Raw genomic sequence first — 25,421 nt, forward strand, 5'->3', positions numbered from 1 at the left:
GAACACCCCCCTCATGTTATTGTGCTTTACATATGTGAAAACCCAGATCTCAATACCTGCAATGCTCTTTAAAATACCACCCCTAACATTTTGTTTTGCATAATATTGAGTTTCCTGTTACTGTACGCCGACACCTACGCCCAGGGGGTATGCCATAACAACGGACACTACGATAAATAAGATAAAAAAAATGTCAATGATTAAGTCGCACATCTTTTCTCATTTTGAAACTCTCAATGATCTTAGAAAGCTATGTATCATAGTAAAAATTTGTTTCTTCACCAAGAGTTATACATATGTAACATTCATTTGGCTCTTCAAATGCAAATTTTGTTTGCAGAATTTTAGGGTATTTACTGTATACATGTACTATAACCACTGAAACAAGTCTGTCAATCTACATGTATGTTCAGACTATATATAAAAACAATGATCTTTTAAGTTTCTTTCTGAGTTTGACATTACTGATTTAACTATAACCATCAAATGTTTCATTAGGTAACAGTTTGATTTTGATTGATGTTTTACGCTGTACTCAAGAATATTTCACTTATATGATGGGGGCCAACATAATGGTGGGAGAAAACCTTACAGAGTCAGTGGGTCATTCACAGGTTGCTGGCAGGCCTTCCTACATAATGGTCGGAGAGGAAGCCCATATGAGCTGGACTCACAACGACAGCATTGGTTAGAGGCCCCCGGGTGATTGCACCCCTCTTGCACGCTAATCACCTCTGCCACAGAGGCCCCTTACACAAATAATGGGTTCCTTTATAAGGATAAACACTCCAGTAAATTAAGATTAAGTCCCTTGAATGATTCTGGTGTACTGTATATACACAATCCCAGAGCAACGAGCTGTTAATGAAGATGTACTGAATTATGTTTTTCCAAAGTGAATCATTATATCAGTGGGTCAGTCAGAGTTTGAAAGCCTATTTTCATTTATTAGCATAGGCCATTCATTGTACTGTGAGCCTTTGTGCAGGACTACATGAAATCCTACAAGGTCAACTTTATGTGATATGCACTTGCTCCTATTTTTCCATCCATGATTATGCATTGCAAGTTTCAAAGACTAAGCAATTCAAGCACTTCAGCACTTCTGCTGGGAGAGAAGTGGACAGCAACTGCAAACATCGAACATGTCACTTGAAGGTCAAGGACTTTCTAGTCCTACGCGTCAACACGCACATGCTAATTTGCTGGCACACGCAACATCTGTTCATACACTTCAAAAACCAGTCTACTGATAGCTGTTCACCCAGCATTACCATATCAGAAGATAAGTGCAGTTCGCTTCCGATATAAACAACTAAATCTGGAAAAGTCAAGCATATCCTCAATATTATATCTGTCTAGAACAGAATCAGATAAAAAGTTGTTGCCATGGAGATGGCCAAACTTGCATGTATCTACACAAGGATAAGTGTTTGATGATATTCTTTGGAACCATCTGGTCAAAACATCAATATTCTAAGTGTAAGATAAGAGTTGATGTCTTTCCCGGATGCTGTCATCTAGTAAGCGAGCTCATTGATATGGTTAGTAAAGTGATACATCGTCAAGGTGCTCAAAATGGGAAAGACGCGAGCTAGATCAAGGTTAATGATATCAATGGACAGAAAAAGAATCAAGTGAGATGAATACGCATAATTATATACATATATATATATATATATATAGAAATCTCTGCAGATCCATTCATAGTTTTTATTCCCCCTGCATTTCATACCAACTTACATTTGATTGGTGTCATACCGTACTCAAGAGTATTTCACTTAAATGATGACTGCTAGCATTATGGTGGGGGTAAAGCAGGAACAGCCAAAGGGAAACCCATGACCACCCTTCCTACGTATGACCAGAGAGGAAGCCAAATTGAGCAAGGGACAAAATTGGCGAGAGGTTCCTAAACAAATTCTTGTGCTGCGCAAACACACTAACCAAAAGCACACGAAGGCCCCTTTTTCCAACTTTGTATGCTTATATATATTCTAGCCAATGCCAGCTTTTGCTGACAGTTTCCAGGATCAGTTTTTGTGTGTATTCCACAGAAATGTTGTCACCAAGTTTCCAGGCAATAAAAAGTGAGCAAAAACGTGTTTTTTATTGCTACACATTCATATATAATATGATGTTTTATTCTTGGTATGTCCTTAAATCATAATTTAAAACCACCGCCATCATAAAAGTGAAATACTCTTGAGTACAGTGTAGAACAAAAAACTGAAATAAATAAATAATTAAATTAAAATCCTTTATACTAGCATGTATATGAATGTACATATTCCTGTAACATTTTTTCCACATCATACTTTCATGCATTTTGTCAAAAAATTTGTTATCTGTTAGTTTGAGGTCTAATTGCACATTTTATCCCAGCTACAAAATGAGTCATCCTGGCAGTAGTTCACTGCTAGCACACTTGTTGCATGCTCATAGAATTCCTTCAGCATTCATTTTATTAGCTATAAACAATAAGCCTTTGTTTACAAAATATTGGTGAATAGCCTAATTTTTCAACCATTTCAACTGCCTCTGAAACAACTATTTTCAAACATTCATAGAGAACTACAGGGTGTGGAGAAATAATTTAACACAGTTTTATGAAGCTTGCAGCTTGATCAAGTGACACGGACAAATCATCTTTATCGACATTTTCATAATAATTGTATGTAGAAATTCCACTAAAAAAATCCTTTAGTGGTTGAATAGGTTGAAGATTTACAGTACATTTTATGGTCTGTGGATGTTTGGGTTGGACAAAGTGATCTATTTTTCAGTGTTTTTCATCAAAACTAAACAGGCAAGTCACTGCAATTATTGTACGGGCATGCTACCAGTTTGCTTATGGATCGCTTTCATCCTGGTTTGTACTGTGCATCTCTGCCTGAATATATCCCACAAATATCAAGCTATAGACACAGCTATATATGTAATGTGATTTTTAGGCAAGATCCTGGATACATAACGTAATGGGCTGATGCAGAAGTCATCTCGCAACAGTAATAGTTAAATAAAATTTGGTAAATGTAGCAACTTGCAAACTTCAAACATTGAAAAGATATTATCAACATGTAAATAACAAGCACAATTAGATTTGTCTTGTGATTTGGTACGCTCAATTATAAACCAAAGAATGGGTGATTTCAGAACACCGGAAATTGAGGTAATGTAGAGGAAAACCGTTCTAATCATGCATACCCTCTGAACCAGTGCCTAACCAAAGCTAACCCATTATTTTCTACACAAGATACATTTTTTAGCATCAGATATCAGAAGCAGAGAGCCATGTTAACAAATTTGATTGCCTTTTGATCTGTGAGTCAAATATCGGTTGTTCATCTTTATATCATTTTCCCACGTTTGCACAATTCTGGTTTAGTTACCACAGAGGAAATTTGATTCTTTTTTTCTTTGTTTACTGGAGAAAGTATCTGCAGCCAACTCGCTCTCTGGTGAACAAATCCAACTACAGGGAGGAAATGAACTAGTGAGCCAGAAAGAGACAAAGCTCTGACAATTACAGGCCTGTAATTGAGCCATCAGGCCTGCACAGTAAAACAAAGCTCTTCCTGACACAACATCTATATATATAAGTATTTTTTTTCATGCAACACAGACTACGATTCACAAATACATCCATGTACCATATCAGGGTACTTGATTACTCTCTACATCGTCACATGTTATACAATAATAATTTTCTGGAGTTAACGTAACACTGACAGACCAACCCATTAATCTATTTGACGGGTGTTTTTCACCATACTTAAGAACATTGACAGACACGTAAAATTAATCCATGCATGTGTCTACAAATAATCTATATATGACACAGCCAAATGCATCTTACATGGAGATATTTGACCTTATGACATATGTATATACCGCATGTATTAAATCATTTCAGACCAAGGCCTTACTGTAAATGATATTTTCATGTTTTACTTGATTCCTACATTGTAATTAAGATGAGATTTCCACATGAGATTGCAAATTAACTTTGAATCTGTTCTTCAGACATTTCAGGAATGAGCAGACAGAGCTACATGTATAAGATGATGGCCAATTGATACATTAGATCTGAACATTTTTCATTTTAAGATAGCAGTTAATGGTTGGTGACTGACAAAGATTATGTGTGACCTAAAGACATAATTGTACACCTTACTGGTCAAAGACGAAGTAGTATTTAGTAAAATGTACATGTGAGAATCCATGAAACCACTCATTGTTACAATGTCCCCACATACGGGGACAATGAGAGAGAAGGAACCTTACAAATTCTCTGTCCACGGCTAGGAATGAATCCTCATGACGTGGTTGGGATTACCGAACCTTACCACTCAGCCAATTATCCAATCCGATCATTACATCACAAGTTACAGGTTAAGGAAATAAAACATCCGGACATCCGGAAATAAGTGCAGATGAATGATTTTAACTACAAAATGTACATATAGTCTATTAAGTATACACAGTTCAATGCATACATCTAAATGGTAAGTTTGGGTACCTCTCATATCTAAAGGTACAAGCTACAAGATGTGTATGGATGGGAGCTTGGAAAAGATATTCTCCAAGGGACTGAAGCTGCACACACTTGACATCCTAAATATGACTGCTGCAGGCCATGGCTGTCTGGAAGTGACTAGACAATGCTTCACTGTGCCGGCAACGCGCCAATGTTAGCAGATCATGCAGTCCAATACTTGTCTACTATGTATAGCTTTTGGCCTTGTGTCAATGATAGCTGTCTGGCCTATTACTGTACAACACAGTCTCTGAATAGGTTTATACACGTCTGAAGAGCACTGCTAATGGACTGGTTGAATTTGTCGATAAGCTTTCGTGTGTATATATGCATATAGATATATATATATATATATATATATATATATATATATATATACAAGAACTATAATAAATACTTGCAGCAAGTACTGGCATCTTCCTACTAAAGTATAATGTAACAATTGGGTATATCATACTGTACATATATATCATTTAACTATTTTTCTTTTTCACTCTTCCTTTTTTCTGGTTTTATTCTCCACCGTTTCTTTAACATCCATGCAGACTTTTCCAGCTGAGTAATAATCTAGGTATTGCCACTAAGAAACATACATGTATAGCATTCATAAACTCAATCCTTAGGGTGTATGTAATGTGCCTCCTTGTCGCAGGACGGATTTCCACCGCTCTTTTATCTAGTGCTGCTTTACTGAGACGACTCACCGAAGGCATGTAAGCCATCCCACCCGAGCCATTATACTGATACGGGTCAACCAGTCATTGCACTATCCCCTTCTTGCTGAATGCCAAGCGAGAAAGTTACAACTTCCTCTTTTAAAGTCTTAGGTGTGACTCAACCCAGGATTGATCCTGAATCCACCGTTCCTGAAGCAGACGCTCTATGCATTATGGTGGGTGGAAACCCACAACCATCCGCAGGTTGCTGTCAGACCTTCCCACATATGAACAGAGAGGAAGCCAGCATGAGTTGGACTTGAACTCACAGCAACTGCATTGGTGAGAGGCTCCTGGGCCATTACGCTGCACTAGCGCACTAACCAACTGAGCCAAGGAGGCCCTAAACTCATAGAAACAAACTTTTGCCAGATAGTCTTAACTTCTTGTGTTTGTTCTTTTTGCTACAGAGCTGCAGCAAATATTTCGTCAAAGCTGGGGATATACATCAAGATATGTTTATCCTTTATTTTTGTGTGTCTGAAATTACTTTCCACACATGTATTATTGTTTATTTTCTTTGACTGCTGTTGAATGCCACGCCCACTTTTGAGCACGTAAGTTTCCATTGATGGTTTAATGACATGCAGGGAGGAACTAACATCTTATTTCACTATGTAAATAATTATCTGAAATATAACTGTCAAAAACTTTGAGCCTGTCAAATTATGGAATTGATATACATGTACCTGTAAATGTATGTATATAAAGACAAAACTAGTCAAAAGCTGGGGTCTCAATGCTCTAACATTGAGTATGTTCGGGCCTCCCTGGCTCAGTCGGTTAGCGCACGAGCGCAGCGTAATAACCCAGGAGTTTCTCACCAATGCGGTCATTGCGAGTTCAAGCCCAACTCATGCTGGCTTCCTCTTCGGCCGTAAGTGGAAAGGTCTGACAGCAACCTGCGGATGGTTGTGGGTTTCCCCCGGGCTGTGCCCGGTTTCCACCCACCATAATGCTGACCACTATTGTATAAGTGAAATATTCTTGAGTACGGCGTAAAACACCAATTAAATAAACAAATAAATTGAGTATGTTATCAAATTTGTATATAAACCACATGTATACTTGTAAATCAAGATTTGCAACATGAAAGTTATTACTCACAACATGAAGTCTTGCTCCCAGCATGGATTATTCCCCTTGACCTGGATGGTTGTAGATTTCACATTTTGTAACTTCAGGGTCACATAAGTGTTGAATTTTTCTGCAAAATGAAAAAAAAATAAAACCCAATTCAAAAATTGAATACAATGCTGTTTAAAACAGGTAATTTCTAAGAGACAATGTACGAAAAAGAAAAATGAGGAATTAGATGTTGTGTCAAGGGGTGATGAAAATGACGACAAAAATAATCACCAGATTAATGAGAAATTCACTCTTCTGGCCAACTCATATACATGTAAGATTACACTGACGTTTAAAGAGGCAAAAAAATCCACATCCACTAATGAAATCAAATTTTCTACATTTACCAAGAATATACATGTAGCTTATTGTCATCCAGCAAATATCGGACTTGTATATGTACCTGTTCTATTTATAGTGTTAAAATGTTTCCAAAAGTTTGAAAATGCTATAATGCGACCCGCTTTATAAATTTTATAAATTTATAACACTGGTAACAGGTGCACAGATACAGCTGCTGGTTTGTGAAAGGTAATTATTAGTGGTATTCTAAAATCCTAAAAAAAATTTCTATTTTTTTTTCAAACAGTCTCCAGTACAGCTTCTTTAAAATTTTGCGAAAAATTTGCAATAAGCTGTCTGCTTTCTCCCTCACGGCGGGCAGCTTCAATTTCATTGGCTGACTAGATAATTTAGATACGACTTGGCCAATAGATACATGTAGAATCAACAAACTCTGCCACTTTTTCTCAAGGCTTTCATGTTGACCTTGTGGTTAAGCTGATCAAGGCACTAAAACCATTTCGTGAACAAGCCAAGATCACGCCTTCTTATTTAAACCTTTGAAGTTCTGTCAACTTTTGCCATTCGGCTACATACATGTTGGAGCATGCACAGTTCTCCTTAATAACACAGTAGAACAGGTAGTGTTCTGGCTAATCAACAACACAAAAAGCATTCAACAACACAAAGTAAAACAGGGAAAATAAAACTAGGAAGACGCTTGCTGATTGCCATGACAACTAGACTATATCTATATGGCAGTAGTTATAGGACACTTCTCACATGAAGTGCAGTGTAAGCTTTCCAAATGAAACTGACCATGATGAGTTGACCTGTCTTAATATTGACACTTGAGCATGAAAGCATTCCCGACATTTCTGATCTACTGTATGTAGCACAGGTAGGTCTGCCACAAACTTAAATACCCAAAACTCTATAAGGGGCATGGAAACCATGGCAATGTAGGCTGGTACCAATGCAAATTAAAATGGCTACTCAAGATGTAACCTGAAAAAAGCTGCACGAAAAAATGCCTGTGAAAAACCCGGAAAACATGAACAGGCTGGATAAATTAAAAATGCAAATAAAAAATATAAATAAATGCAGTTAATGTCTTTGAAGCATGGAAACTATGGTCTGATGACTGTGGAAGGCCTGGAAACTATGACCAATTACCTGTGGGATGCTAGAAATCTATGGACAAATGTCTGTGTAAAACATGGAAACTATGGACAAACATCTGTGGAAAGTCTGGAAACTATGGGCAGCTCTATGGGGAAAACATGGGAATTATGGACAAATGTCTGTGGAAAGCATGAAAACTATGGACAGCTGTATGGGGAAAGCAAAAAACTATGGACAGCTGTATGGGGAAAGCAATAAACTATGGACAGCTGTATGGGGAAAGCATGGAAACTATGGGCAGTTCTATGGGGAAAACATGGGAATTATGGACAGCTATATGCAGAAAGCATGGAAACTATGGACAGCTATATGGGGAAAGCCTGGAAACTATGGACAGCTATATGGGGAAAGCCTGGAAACTATTGACAGCTATATGGGGAAATTCTGGAAACTATGGACAGCTGTATGGGGAAAGCAAAAAACTATGGACAGCTGTATGGGGAAAGCCTGGAAACTATGGACAGCTGTATGGGGAAAACATGGGAACTAGGGACAAATGTCTGTGGAATGCATGAAAACTATGGGCAGCTGTATGGGGAAAACATCAAAAACATGGACAGCTGTATGGGGAAAGCCTGGAAACTATGGACAGCTGTATGGGGAAAGCATGGGAACTATGGGCAAATGTTTGTGGAAAGTATGAAAACTATGAACAGCTGTATGAGGAAAACATGGGAACATGTTTGATTATCTCGTCCATCACTGAACCCAGGTTCCCACTTACAATGCCCATTATCTGGCTACCTGACCATTGTAGTGAAGTCAAGAAATGTATATGCCCATAGCTGACAAGGCAGTTGCACTGACCATTGTATTTGTTGTTACCTTTCGTATATGTGTACTTTGCATGTGCACATGACATATGCTAAAAGAATTATAAGCATAGAGATGTAAACAAGAGTAGCAATGACAGTGTGATAATTTACAAATGGTCACATGTAACTGGATGGTGAAACATGGGCCTCTTGTCAGGGTTTTGTTCTAACGTGTAAGTACCTGAAAAACAGCCAATTACAAGCCCCCTATCACAACAGCTTAAGAAGAATTAGGTAAATGTGGTGATGTTAATTGCAATTTATTGGACACACTATATCATGTATCATGTCATATGTGTACACTGCATGTTATTTTTATCTTTCACAAATGGTACATACAGTTACTTTACGGTTGTAGTATACTATCTGCCTGTACAATTAGCCTAAAGCAGATGTCTGCAAGCTGACAAACTGTTACTGGTCAACCCCCATCAGTCTAACACTACCGCGGATGCCTGTGGATCCTGTTAACAGGTTCTAATCTCAAAGATAAAGCTACATTAGCGTGAGAGCACAACGGATGATCCGTCGGTGTCTGTAGTGAGCCCAAATTCAGCTGAGATGGAGTCAATTCTGACCGCAATTGGACTGCAGTGTAATTAACTCAAGTGGTCGGACTACAGTTCCAAGCCTGAAAAATCCTCAAAATCAGCCAAGCCAGATGACCTTGGCTCAATAACAACTAAGACCTCCCAGCAGCTTTGTGTGGCTGGTATCCTAACTTGACATGCACACTACATGCGAGTTACACAAAACTGTGCCATCACTAGCATAACATATTGCAACAGCAGCCAAGTTCTGCATCTGCGCCTGCAGACACATCTTAGTTCCCATGCACCATAGCCACACACTCATCTGTGTGCTGAAGCCGGGGTGTGGGGGGTGGGTGAAGCGGGTGCAAGCAACCTCAGAATAATCATTGGCATGCTTTCTCACGTTAGAGGAATCAACAGGGAAAAGTCTGGACGCCCTGTGTCCCTACCCATCATTCTGAATATCTGAGCTGACCAATCGAGCGGCATGCTTATCTCTGGCCATTCATTCAACACTGCAATCCAGTCTAAATTGCCAAATTGATTTGACATTTTAGCGACTCGAGCAGCTGGCCAGGGTACAGTCCACACTATAGCTTTCCCAGACGACATCTGCACGTGGACAATATCGTGTCATGTGACCGAGACTCTGTTTTACTGCCCAGGCCCTCACCTTTATTTCCTGGTAAATCTGATACCATCATGATTTTACCTGACACGCAGGACAGCTTGATTAATATGTGTACATAGTAAACCATAGCGCAGCTGGTAAATGAGGCAAAAGAGTGGAGCAAACAAGCTCTAATACCCTTTGATTATTGGTGGTGCGGTGAGACGGGAACTCCACACAGTGCCAATCCACCAGCGTCCCATCAGCGAGCCTGAATTGCGCTGGAGATACGGATGTGTAATACGAAGTCATGCCAACTGTTGGAAAATCACACCTGTCTAGACGCTTTTCCGCCCTCTTAAGACTGGCTCTATCTGATGAATAGCTCTCTTCTCCTGTATGGCATAAGCTCTGATTGGTCGCAAAGAGAAAAGCCCTCCAACATCTAAAAGCTGATAGTTTGAAGACCAATGTCACAGACGCTGCCGTATTGGCTCCGTGCATTATCGTACATGTAGATTGTTCACGCATAAAAACCAATTAATAGGGAAAATAATCCCAGACACAGTTGACTGCTCCATTGTTCATGTTAATCAACAAATGGGGAGATCATAACTTCACATTACTGTGTCACAAAGGTTTACAACGGGATAGGGTTTTTACACGCATTTCTACAAACACACACAACGGCATCCATCTAACATATACACTAGAGCTTTAAATGTGAGTGTATTCTCACAATAAGTACTGCACGTGTCTCAGCTAAAGTTAAGCATTTTTCAAATGACACAATTTGCTGGATTCTGACCGCTTCGTCCATCTTATAGGGCCACTTTCGAGTTTCTTTTGCAAAGTCTGAATAATTTAATGGCAGAAAAACTTATGTGCTGCCATCAAAAGTATCTTGATGCTAACACAAAAGGCCTGTACATGCTTCTGAAACTATATTTTCACATGCCAAACTTGAGCTGAACCACTGTAATCCAAATCTTGAGCACATAAAAAAAAGGCTGAATATATGAAATCTGATCTTCAAAATGAAATACATTTAATATTTATTCGAAGCGAAAGCTATGCATGAAACTAACATGAAACAGCATGAACCATTACTAAAGATGTAATTTCACCACACTGAAATATTTTTCATTTCAACAAAACTGTATGCCCTGTAATAATTGTTATATTTTCTTTTTATTACAGAACCATGACTAGAATGACAAAAGTCCTGCATTCAACCTAAAGTCTGGAATGAAAAAGTGCACTTTCAAATGAACAAAAAAGTGATATTTTAATTTTTTTCTGATAAGAAATCAACAAAACTTTACCAAAAAAAAAAAACTTCTTTAGTGACCTTATAGTTGGATGAATCAATTACTTCTCTGTATCAAGCCAAGGTTGTTCCTTTAAAAATGCTAAACTTTTGGTAAAATACTCTATGCTGCCAAACTACTACAGCTATTAAAGGTGAAGAAAATTTTTAAAAACGACACTATTATAGGTTAAAAAGAGCACATTTGTTTCTATCTGGTGGACTGCCTGCTGCATAATTTTGTGATTTCTCCTCGCCGTACACGTAAAGCCTGAAAGTTTCAAAGCAGGCATAAATCGCTCAGTCCATCGCGTCCTCCATTTTTAACACCCTGTAATTTATGCTGGGGGTGTGTTGCCTCTCAGCCAATGAGAATCGTTAAATCTGCCGGCTTGTTCGTGTAAACTCGAAACCTACATGTACGTCCAACATTCCGGTTTCCCTATCTTCAAGCGGAAAATGAACTGTACTGTTCGCTACCTTCTGGGAAGAAGAGTTCTACCGGAAATGTACGAACTGTATGGACTTCAGGCCAAGTTCTTAGGCAAAATGGTGTCGCCCACATTGGATTTTGGCACTGACTTTATTTATAATTTATCAACTTGAAGTACAGATAAGAATTTTTTTTATGGCGTGCACCTCTGAGGAAATGCATACTCTTTTCAATAGTATTTGTTTGATATTTAAATTTTCTTCCCCTTTAACAAAAAAAGACTTGAAATCAGCCATCAATAAGGCTGCTTTTAACACAGATCCGAGAATTCTCCTCTAAAAAATACCTTACTCCATCGTGTTTTTACGAGATGCATTTCAGCATACACAAAGCCAGCTGTGCCAATGTGTTCAGACTGTAATTTAGATTTTTGTCTCATATTGCAGACATTCTTTTCAGTCGGGCAGGCAGAGTGATGGCAACAGAACATAATCTGGTCAGAAATATTGCATAATAGAGACAAACTCCCTACAGGCTAACATAATACTATAGACATACAGCATTAAGCCCATAAATTATCATTATACTTCAACCATAACAAACTCCATTACCATAAACAGTTTTAAGCATGCAAATATAATACTGGTATGCCTGCAGAGTATAAATCATCATTGGACAGAATTTTAACCAATCACCTCTATTTATTCAGACATCAGGTATCTCTCAAAGACATAATACAACAGAATGTTTAATATGACAGACTGAGCTAGGCACATGTAAAAATTAACTGTTAATTAATCCTGACAGATAGCTGTAAACTACATCTGATAACCTGCGAGTTCATGCTGTTATTGCTTTGTGAGCTCTTCCCAAAAAGTGAAGGACACTTTTGTACTATGCACCAGAAAGCATTGATTTCAAAAAAAAAATTACTGTAATTCTTTTTGCATGTTTGCAAGGTGTTTTTTTTTTCAAGCGTGTTCTAAAGGCATTATTCTGTGTAGACTGATAAAATTACACTTCTTGTGAAGCCAAGAAAATTGGCCAACCAACCAATGTATAGTTTTGTCTCAAAAATCAAATGAAAAATATGTATAAATTGCAGGGAGTTGCTCATTCATATGTGAAAAGCTTCAGGAATGAGGGTATTTACGGAAACAGAGATGGAACAATGGGCTTTTTTTTTAATGGAACTATGGGCTTTTCCTTAATGGAACAGTGGGCTTTTTCTTAATGGAACAGTGGGCTTTCTCTTAATGGAACATTATACTACAGACAATATAGTAAATTTTTAGAACTTCAGAAAGCAGTGACAACTCACAACTTCCTGGCTCCACTCTGGTGGTAATTATGGGATAATTAGACAACCAGGCCTTTGTCCAATCCTCGCCAATCAAGCATGGAATTTTAAAGTTTTTAATTGGGCCAGAGAATATCTGTGACAGCTATTCCTGTCTGCTTTGTACATGTGACATTACATGGCGGCAACCTTTGTTAGGCCAATGATTGCTTTCTGCCAATCCCATCGACTCAACATTTCAAACACACTGCACCACCTGCATCATTTTCCAAAATATATATCTATTAAAATAGTATCATACATGTGGTTTAGCCCATGAATTCTTTTCATAAAATAACATTTTATGCAATCATCCCACAGAGAGACATCCAGCAGGAGAACTGGATAAGCCGACCAATACTGCATAACACAGGGAGAATGGCCAGGAAGTTGCCAATCAATGCCAATCAACTTTGATATTGTGCAGCTTAGAGGCCCACTAACTAGGTTCTAACAACCAATGAGCACTTGACATTTAACAATGCCAAGTCATTGACAGTCTATTTATTCCGGCTGTCATACAGCTAGTTAGGCCTATACACATACATGTAAATGTACACATGTCACAGGTAGTAACTGTACTTTTACACATTTACAGTGTTACAGATTCTTACACATGTATATATTTTATTTCTTTTAGCCTTGGCAGTGACTTTATACACAAGTATGCAGGGAAGTTTACCACTGTCAAGCATATACTTCACTCCATCCATTGCAAGGTGGATTGGTCTTCTGTGCATGGACAACGCCACATATATGTTTATGTTCAATTTACTTTACCCTTAATTCTAACATGTACAAATAACGAGTTAGGAAAGAGAGTTGTAATAACAAAACCAAAAATAAGCCTTACACTCTACATTAATAAATAAAAATATATATGTGAAGGTTGGAGTTATATTTTTACATTTATGATAAGGTGTGTATTAATTTTTTACTCAAAAAGAAAAAAAACAACTATGAAAGGAAGTTGTAATACCAAAATCAAAAATTAGACTTACCTTCTACATTATTAAATTAAAAAAACAAATATGGATTTTTATATTTGTACTATTAGACTAAAAACGGTATTAATTTCTTAGCGAAAAAGAAAAAAACAAAACAATCTAGGGTGGGTCGATCAGTCCTTGGTCTAAAGCAAATGGTGCCCTGGTGTGTATCTTCTATTTGATATTAAAAACAATGGAAACTTCTGAATAGCTAAGAGGCCTATGCTTAATGCAAGTGGTGCAGTGTGTTTAAATCATTTCCATCCCAGACCTGTGAACTGCCTGGGAAGATGAACAATATGTTGACGGCAATAAATCCCCAAGCCTTCTGGGAGTCGTGACAAGTGACGGAGTGCGGCGATCAGCTGTAGAACACACCTGATAGGATAACGTTTGTTATGCTTAAGTGTCGCAAAGTTACAAACACTCTGTACAGAGGACGACCGTGAGCGTGAAAGACGGCATTTAACCAATCACAGTTTACAATGTTGATCAAAGAGACGACACAAACCCAGTAGATCTATCAATTGTGCATTTGGTCAGACACTCTTCACTTCATTCTTAGAAAGGCGGAAAATCTAATTACAGAAATCAATTTAACAATTGACGAAAGGTAGCAGAGGAACGACGACCGCTGCTGCAATGCTGGTGGTCTGGTGATAAGCAAGGAAGCTGCATGCATGGCGACCACACCATGAATTAAGGGGCTATGAGATCAATATGCAGGATCGGCAGAAAACACCTTCAGTTTACAACCACCATTCACATTCTAGGATCCTTCACAGAAACACTATTACGCAATTTGGTAATCAATATGGTCATTGTTTGGGCCATTTTGACACAGCTTGTCAACATTCATTGCACATTACGTGATCTGGCTGCAGTAAAAGCGCTTTAGTTTCCTCACATCACTGCGTTTTCCCGGTAATTTCTATGCCAATGAGGGCAAAGACAAAAAATTCACTCAGCAAAATTACACATTGAGCAAAGCGATAAGAGAAGCACAATACAGCCAGCATTGAATTATTAAATCCATGTGTTTATTTTAATCCCCATTTCTTTTGGTTCAGTAAATCTGTTCACAGGAAGCTGAAGTAAATAATGATACTGCATACTGATACTTTGTCCTGCAGACAAAGTTTGTCAAGAATTCACGCAGTGCCACTAATCAGCCTGACTATATACCACACAATAAAACCATGAAGCCCTAAGGCATTTTTATTTCCAATAAACTGAGCTAAAAATAGATTTGAAACACCCTGTTGCTATGGTCAGGAAACAACCAATCAGATAAGGTGTATCTTACAGTTCCTGTTTCATTGAGGTCAAAAATTCAGAAAAACAAAAAAAAAAAACACCTCGATGTGACCTTCCATTAACTAACACACAATTTACAAGCAAATGATTGGTTCAGCTTTATAAACGAATTTCACGTACATGCATGTTCACATTGTCATTGCGATGTGAAACATTTTCCCCTATACCCTGTGATAGAACATACAAAAATTTTAGCAACTTTCAGACTAAATTTTACATGAAATTATACATTTTCCAAACACAATTCATAATTAATACGGTAGTACTTTATGCCCTTGTGATAAGATATCTCATTACCTTTTGTTGAAATGCTAAAGTTGACAACTTGCTAACATATGAATGACTTCATCAGAACAAACACTAAATTGAGAACAAACATATATTTCTGCCAGAGGGCATAAATTCTACATGTTACAAATGTTACATGATACCTGAGTGCCTTAAATTGTCAGATAAGGTTTATATGTTAATTAGTACTATTATACAATCATTGACGATCAATTTCCATTATAAAGCAATATTATCACTAAGATAAAGAGGCCCACTTATCAACTACTGGCAATCATGAGTTCCAATAACTACCCAAATGATGATCGTGTTAACATGCTGTAAGTCTTTATCTGAATCACCATGATTACACTACATTTACAACATCACAGAGACAGTTGGTAAATGCCATATTGCCTTCGGTCTATTCTGTTACATATATATGTACGTATATGTACAAGCAGCATACAACAGGTACCTGCATGTGGATACACAGAAAAGGAAACAAAGAAGAACAGGAAAATACTACCCGTTTGAAGTTAAAGTTTAACTCCCAGTTAAAAAAAAGAACATGCGAATGCCAAGTGTTAGAGCTGGCTTAAGTTCACTATAAACTGTATTAACTGGCTTAAACTGTCATCATGTTAGGAGATAAAGGATTTAATTGGAATAGGGGGGCCTCTGTGGCTCAGTTGGTTAGCGCGCGAGCGCAGCGTAATGACCCAGGAGTCTCTCACCAATGCGGTCGATGTGAGTTCAAGTCCAGCTCATGCTGGCTCCCTCTCCTGCCGTACGTGGGAAGGTCTGTCAGCAACCTGCGGATGGTCGTGGGTTTCCCCCGGGCTGTGCCCGCTTTCCACCCACCATAATGCTGGCCGCCGTCGTATAAGTGAAATATTCTTGAGTACGGCGTAAAACACCAATGAAATAAATAAATAAATAAAATTTAATTGGAATACATTTTAAGCCAATAAAAAGATTTAGAATAATGCACAGGTACATGTAAGAATAATGCACAGGTACATGTAAGAATAATGCACAGGTACATGTAAGAATAATGCACAGGTACATGTAAGCAATTAAAATTTGCAATTTAAGAATATTTTACTTATACAACAACGACCAGCATTATGGATGGGGGAAACAGGACAAGGCCAGGTCAAAACCAATACATATATATTTCAGTTAAAAAATTTTAAACTTATTTCTCAATTTTCTCTTGTTTTAGCAGAAGTTAGAATGTGCTGGACTTGGGTTGTATCACATGAAGCTTGTCACTCTGGCAGACTTCAGAATGCTGAAATGATCCAAGTTTGGGTTGTGAATTGGCAATGGTGCAAGATAGGTGTCAGGCACCATTAGCAATAAACTCTCCAAACCACTCCAACATCGTCATGATGCAATTTTGTAGGAGATTTGAGCCGAGCTAAGCAGTGACATTGCTTAATCAATCAAGAGGTTTTCAAATTGCTGTACTACTGAGATGGCAAAATTGGTTTCTTAAATCGATGGACGTTACTGGAAATGCTATACCAACAGGGCTATGTCTATTGACATGTCCTTATCAACACACCATGAGAACCCTTCCCAAGTGAAGCGATATAATAGGCAAAGCTTTTGGGAGGCCCTTCAATTTAATACAGTGGTAATACCAGCCAAAGAGCCTGTTACGTTAGAGGTGGGAGCCACTGGCGAGCTTGTGCAAACTGTAGATTCAAGAGGAGATAATTTTACGACAATTGTGATTACCAAGTAAAGACAGGAGGTGCTAGAAGGTTCCCAAGAGCTTGTGAAGCCAACCAATCACCTGTTAGCTGGCTCATCAAAATAATACAATCACTTCAGATCTGTGCCCACTATATTGAATTAGCATGATGAAATTTATTTTACAGCTGAAGTGTTCTATTGCACACAAAACATTACCGGACACAAGAGCAGCTGATGCCAAGAAAACGGAGACAGAAGTGAGCAAAAAAACTGTTCACATATCACAAACTTGGCCAAGTTTACACTGATCACCGGATATTGGAGATCAATAGTTCGCTGTTACACACCACACACAGCTGGTACTATGCAATACTGCACAAAGACTCAGTCAATGAAACATGCAATATTACTACCTATCTCACCCAACCATACTTCCCCAAGTGCCAAACACAGCAAAAAAATGAACAGTAATGAAACTCATTACATCTGTCACCATTCATGTATTATCACTCCAATTTGCAAACACTTCCTGGATTTACAATCCCCCCCTCTACCCCCCCCCCCCCCCAGGATTTTTCTCTCAGTGCAGAATCATAACCTTTTCAAATGGAGGGTTTTGTGGCAATCATGCCTCTGAACTTAGAAATACTTAAGAGTTACTAATTACAATTGGACTTCAACAAGACCTTGTTGTTATTGTTGTAATAAGACTTTGGTTACTTGATTATTCGCCTGGTCTGGATAGAAACAAGATCTTTGTGAACTGAAGTAATGTTCAGCTAACTGTAGCGTCTTAGAATATATGACAAATGTATAGTTTTTAACCATATTTTTAATTAATTTCTAACTAAATTAATTTCTACAAAAGCTTTTATTGCTTTTATTTTGTGATAACTGACTAATTTTATTTGAATGTTATGAATATTAAACAAAAAAAAAAAAAAAACAAAGACAGCTGGCCACATCCAAATAGGCATTCTCTCCTTAAATTCAAAGAAGATTTAAAGTTATTTTACGATGTAGTCGCACATCAAAGCTCCATTTCATTGACTGGGAGCTATTATAGATGAACAAAAAGTGAGATTGTATGCATCATACTTTAATTAGTAAATTATTTCCAGTTCTCAACAAGTAGATCTATACACATGTACATGCATACTTCATACATGTCATTTTACTTATTCCAAAGTTGTGCAACTGTACATCATATGATCAAGCCATTAATTCTCACTTAATTTATTTATTTATTTGATTGATGTTTTACGCCGTACTCAAGAATATTTCACTTATACAACAGCGGTCAGCATTATGGTGGGTGGAAACAGGGCTGAGCCCGGGGAAAACCCATGACCATCCCCAGGTTGCTGGCCGACCTTCCCACTTTCGGTCGGAGAGGAAGCCAGCATGAGCTGGACTTGAACTCATAGCCACCGCATTGGTGCGAGACTCCTGGGTCATTATGCCGCGCTATCGCGCTAACCAACTGAGCCACAGAGGCCTCAATTCTTACTTAAAATATAAATATAACCAGTAATACAAACATTTGTGTAAAAGTTTGTAAACAAAAAGGAATATATATCTCATTCCTTCAAGAATCTGGAACATTAGTGAAAGAAATCCTTCCTGATTAACTCATGGTTGAGGTAGTTACTGTACCACATTTCTTCCACCAGATTAATCATCATAAATGTGGCCATATATCTACATAGGGCTTCGTCATGTTACATCATGAGGACAACGGATACTTCCTCATTGATTTTTTTTTCCACGTAACATTGTATTCTGGGTAGTATAATAAGCTTCATTAGAGGGGAAACTAGCTGCAATAGGTTCAAGAAAAAAAGAAAGAAAAAACTGAAGGGAAATTTGAGACGAATGTGTAACGACCGTCATCAAAAGCTCAAATTGGCAAACAGATACGTATCTTTGCCTTAGAGTGACTTTGTTCATGTTTTATATAAAGTCTCTTTGACAATGGTTTCTTTAAATCATGACACGTTCCCAAAGCAGATTATCTACAAAGGGTAGTCTTGTAAAACAAATATTTTTACTTCGAGGCGTTTTGCTTTTAAAATTGAAACAAGAAGTTCTGGTACATGTACATGCAAATTATACAGAAAATTTGGCTAAAAACGGCACAAAACATTATACAGATTGTGCACACTGTGTGATTGGGATATCAGGAATTATTAGCTCAACAAAAGCGATGTTCAAGAAGTATGAAGCAAAAGATTGCCATCACTGTCAAGAGCAGACAATTTCTGACATCATATGTTTTATTATATTGACAAAGTGTCTCTGTTCAGTTGGTATTTGAATGAATCACTGAATCTGAATGTTAACACCAATCTAGCCAACGTCTGATGGTTGTTTACTTTACAAATAAGCAGACGTCAGACAGCACAGAAAGGGAGATAACTGCAGTAGAATAAATGCATGTGATAGCCTGATAATGACAGGAGATCATTGGCTATTGTCTCATCAACATGGGCTATTACTTAGAGAGGGTGACAGTGCTATCCTGATGAACACATTATCATTGTAGAGCACTGTTTCGTATGTGACCATGTACGGAAAAATGGAAACCAAGCATCATTCAATGAGTTATAATAGCTTATAGTACCACTAATTATTTCCTTACTTGATTATTGTTTTAAGGCTATACTCCAGAATATATCATTTACACAATGGCAGTCAGTTTTATGGGTGGGGCCAATAACCCAATTCCTCTAGGGTAAACGATAAACTCTTAGCACAGTGCTAAGGAGTCTTAATTACCACATGTGCTAAGTATGCACACCCCACTGCATGGTGAAAGACAAAAGAAGGTATTCAACATATGTTTGTGACACTGAATGATTATTAAATTGTTACCAAAGCCCACAAACATTAATACTGAGTGAACCCACAAAAGATAAATTCAATGCCTAAAGGTGGGATTGAACCTGCGACTTGTGTGCCAATACAAGTGTCTTATTAGCCCCTCAACCAAGACTTATTCTCAATGTTATAAGTCAAAGTACAAGCATCAATCTGACATCTCTAGGATGTGTAATCTCCAATTTCTCCAATCCTCCGCTATTGCTATGAATACCTTGACTAACGGGCCACACCTGTCTGGGAACTGATATCAGGGCAGATCAAAGGTCTTAACTGATCAATATACCAATACCAGCTTGACTTGTCAAGCACGTTGCTACTAAACATTGTGTGATATGACAATAGTCGACTGCAGTATGTGTTACTATTAAAGAGGGCTGTTCTTTCTCACATCTTGTCATTTAAACTTTTAGTATTCCAGTAGGGTAGAGTTGATTATTAAAAGTCAAACTACAGTAGCAGTTTGTAATAGGCTAAAATATTGTTGTTGGCTTTAATAAATAGACTTGAAAATTCTAAAAACATGAGGAATGTGGCCATGAGGCATTTCACAAACAATCTCTATAAATTCAATGTCAGATGTAATACTCAGTGGACAATACACAACAACAGAAAAAAAAAATCATGTATCAATCACAAGTTAGAAATTAAGTTAAAAACACCAAAAAGGTGATTTATGTTAACTGGATATACAGGGTATCAATAAAAATATGATTTGAAAACTTTTCCAAAAACAAAAAGAGTGTTGTGATGTACCAAAAGAATGTGCAATTTCATTGTTGGCAAATATAATATGCATCCAAGTACATGAATGTACTTAGAAGTATATTGATGTAAAAAGTAAGAAAATAAACAACAATGGAGACAAAGGTATTTATTTGATAATGACAACAGTGAAAGTGTACATAAATTAATATAATTAATACAATGACAACATGCACAGTTGAAAAAATCGACTCACAGGGTGGGGAAACTTCTTTCTATACAAATCAATAATATACACGGAATAAAACTGAGGGAGACAGGTGGAGGAGTGCAGACTGCTAAGACAACAGGTATCTATAGATGACGACAAGTATGTATATACATTACAGGTGTGTCACTTCCATGCCAAACTAAATCAAATCTCAGATCAGCCAATATAAAGTAACATACATGTACGACATAAATTTATACTAAGTTTAAATATCTAATGGTGTTCTAAACATGGTGAAAATAGGATAAAATGTTAATTTGTTGTTTTAGTTTTTTATTTTGCATTTTTTAATTGGGGACATCATTGTTTTAAACAAACTGTTTTTTTTTACCAATGAAATACATCCTCTTTAATCATACTTCAATTGGGTATACATATTACATTTTACTGTTTTACTGTGACTTTCACATTCATTTTAAGGACTCTGTCAGAAATTAATTTTATTTTATGTATTAAAAACTCAAAGAAGGTTTACACAACTCTTTTGGTGCACAGGTAATATTAAGCCAGTCAACTTATTTCACGGAATATGAAGAAATAAAAAGTTAATTATTCTCGAAATGCCTCAGTAGGATAGGCAACAGCTAGTGCGCACCGTCATCATAAGGAAGTCTTCATTCTGAGAATTTAGGTACACTGACACAGTGCACATGTACTGTACAGGTAGCGCATGTTATCAGAGCTGTGTGAACACACACGTTTTGCTGTCACATGTGCTTACACTGTGACTAATGGATACAGGAGCCGGCGCTGTACGCAGTCTGGGAAGATGGCAGATGGCCGGCAGTAAGAACACACACTCTCATTACCATAATACACAGTATTATATATCTTACAGTGTTTAATTACAAAATGACCCCAGACAAGAGTAGTGTAAATAAAGTGGATGTCGTGGGAATGGTAGGATATGTCAGTGTATATACAAAGATAACAGTGGAGTATGCGTCATTGAATTCAAGGCCAATCAGAAATGTGGCCTACACCTGGTTTTAATGTTACATCTAAATCAGAAAAAAAGTCAACTATATATTATTTTATCTTTCTGCCTTCAATCATTAAATGGATGTACTGCATTTCACCAAAAAATCTGAACGTGATCAAATTATTCATTTTGCCTGATTCTGTTCTGTTCATCTGTTCAAAGCTGATTTAAGGTTTGTTTGGGACATATATAATAATTTACATCTTACTGGAAAAATAGGAGTTTAAGCATATAAAGTAATACTTTGTACTTTTTTCATTCAAATTTACAGAGCAAATTGCCGAATACAAGGTCTTTGTAGATTTTCAAAAGTTTTAACCCTGTGTATGCAGTAATTCCAACAGTAAACAAAAGCGTAGTAAATAAAAAACAAGTGGACCTGTGCACCTATCTGTGTTTGAGTTGTTAACTTTTCACACTAGACTTCCATGCCAAACTTCCATTTCACTTTTCTGTTCTCGTGATGTGTAGAGGCCAGTAGTCAATAACTTTGTTTGAAGAAACACAGACATGATGGTAAAGTTCCGTGTGTGCTATATGTGTCAATAAACAGCTAGACACACCTGTCCTGCATGAAGTGAACACACCTGCAACGAACCTGTACTAACATCAATGTTACCTTTACTCAGGTCAGACCTCAGTCTCTCCACCTCTTTCACCGCCAGGGATGTGACATTGGGAAGACCTAGAACATAGAAGTGGCGATAGTACACAGACGATTGTGAGCCCGCTGCCCCCTCCCCCTCCCCCTCCTGAGAAGCAAGATACACAGAATTCCCAACTGGTTGTGCCTTACGCAGAGGCTTCCGATTCCTCCCTACATTCTGCAGTCTGACTAATGATATGGTCACCAAATAATGTAGAATTATGAATTGACACTCATTTACAGGCCTTTCATCATAATGCTCAGACAAAAATATTAGCCATGAGCTCTCCTTAGAAATGGACAAGACTCTATCCATACTGGTATAAGGGGCGAATTCGCATATAGCACATCATTGTACTATTTATAACTCTCCAGATACATAATATATGTAACATGCGCATGTAAAGTTTTTGGGTTGTGTAAGAAAAAATACACTCATTTTGAAGTTTAATGTATATAACAGAAAAATCAGATTACACAGATTACACTAAACAGCATAAACTTGAATTCAAAAAATGCATTTCAATAAACTTCACATTATGTCACCCATAGACATCATTACACAGTACATGCATGTATATAACCAAATACGATGACTTCATATCATCAATAAATTACATATGTACATACTGGATGAGATTTCAAATGTAAAGTACCATACACTATGTTACAGAACTATGATTGTGAATCATCGGATAATATTACATACTGGATGAGATTTCAAATGTAAAGTACCATACACTATGTTACAGAACTATGATTGTGAATCATCGGATAATATTACATACTGGATGAGACTTCAAATGTGAAGTAGTATACACTATGTTATAGAACTATGATTGTGAATCATCGGATAATATTACATACTGGATGAGACTTCAAATGTGAAGTAGTATACACTATGTTACAGAACTATGATTGTGAATCATTGGGTAATATTACATACTGGATGAGACTTCAAATGTGAAGTACTATACACGATGTTACAGAACTATGACTGTGAATCACCAGGTAATATTACATACTGGATGATACTTCAAATGTGAAGTACTATACACGAAGTTACAGAACCATGATTGTGAATCATCGGGTAATTTTACATACTTGATGACACTTCAAATGTGAAGTACTATACACTGTTACAGAACCATGATTGTGAATCATCGGGTAATATTACATACTGGATGAGACTTCAAATGTGAAGTATTATACACTATGTTACAGAACTATGATTGTGAATCATCAGGTAATATTACATAATGGATGAGACTTCAAATGTGAAGTACTAAACACTATGTTACAGAACTATGATCATGAGTCACCAGGTAATATTACATACTGGATGAGACTTCAAATGTGAAGTACTATACATGATGTTACAGAACTATGATTGTGAATTATCAGGTGATATTACATACTGGATGAGACTTCAAATGTGAAGTATTACAGAAATATTACAGAAATTCTGATTATGACACATGACTTATGTGGATCGATAAGATCCAATACAGCTTTTGAATGTATATTCAAATGTAAATGATTCTCACAGCTAGAAGCCACGTCTTTCACAACTAGAAAAAATGTGATTCAGGCACATGAAGGAATTTAAAGGCGAAAAAAAAAAAAACATGCTACGGGAAATTCTACCAATATGATAAAATCTCAGTGTGATATGAACAATAACACTGACCACCCACTGGATTTAATTTCAAGGTATGAATCGACGATGATCATACATTCAAATCATAAGAACATAGCTTGGATCTAAAAGGCTGCACAGAAGGCAAGTTGTCCACTTCTATATGTACATTCATATCTTCATGAAATACATGTACACTTGTACTTGCAAATGAGCTCGGATCTGCTACAGAGTGTTTTAACTAATATGCATATAAAAAGGTAAGTATGAAATGAAGTATGAAAATAGTATACATGTTTGCAATGCAATAGTACTGTTTTATTTGAATACAAACAATTCTATTTTATGGATTGTTTGTCTTGGCAAAAATATAAAATATGTCGCAGAATACAGGCCCTGAAATGGAAAACCCAATTCACGACTGGAAGTGTCGAGACAGCAGAGCTCCGCAGAATTATGCAGGGAATTACCGTCTCATATTGACCAAAGCGCATCGAAGTCAGCTTTAGCGGAATTAAAGTTCGGGTGATGAAATACCCTCGATGAAGAATGTCATCCGTCGAAACTCAGTTAGCTTGGGAGACACTGCATCGCAGTCGGAATAAACGCCTCTCCGTATCAATCTATAAAACACTGCGGCCCGTACCTTGTAGTTAATATGGAGCGAAAAGTCAAGCTCACCAGCAACCATTTAAACTCATGCTCATTTACTTAATGCACCTCAATCAACGAGACGGGAACAGAACGTGTTCACACTAGCCAATAGGCTCTAACTTGTGACATCTGTAGCAATAATTCATACCTCTTCCATACCAAGAAGAGCATCAGAGAGTGGAAAGGATGTTTCTGTTAACTAAGAGTATTAGGTGCTCATCAGGAAAAAGACTACTGAAGGGTGGTGAAAGTATTAAAACAGATCTACCAGACAGGAGAGTTAACAAATGTACACAAAAGACAGACAGATGCCTTCCTCGAGGTTAATAATACTGAAAGGTGAGAGTACGAAGAGAGAGGTCTATGAGACAGGACAGTCAAGAGATGTACAGAGAATAGATTTGAGATCTGCAGCTCTCATCATGTTACATCCACACAGTTGATGAGATTTAAGTGCCATTTACAAGCACATTT

The 25,421-nt window shown here is 37.3% G+C and overlaps 1 protein-coding gene across 1 annotated transcript in view; it reads right to left on the reverse strand.

Moving 5' to 3' along the window:
* Nucleotides 1–25,421, reverse strand: part of LOC135473391 (protein unc-13 homolog B-like) — a 185,759-nt gene that overhangs the window by 115,641 nt on the left and 44,697 nt on the right. The window contains 1 exon segment of the mRNA XM_064753241.1: nucleotides 6,364–6,463. The gene's annotated coding sequence lies outside the window, so the exon portion shown is untranslated.

This window comes from Liolophura sinensis, chromosome 8 (genome assembly GCF_032854445.1).
Source record: "Liolophura sinensis isolate JHLJ2023 chromosome 8, CUHK_Ljap_v2, whole genome shotgun sequence".
Classification (NCBI taxonomy): Eukaryota; Metazoa; Mollusca; class Polyplacophora; order Chitonida; family Chitonidae; genus Liolophura; species Liolophura sinensis.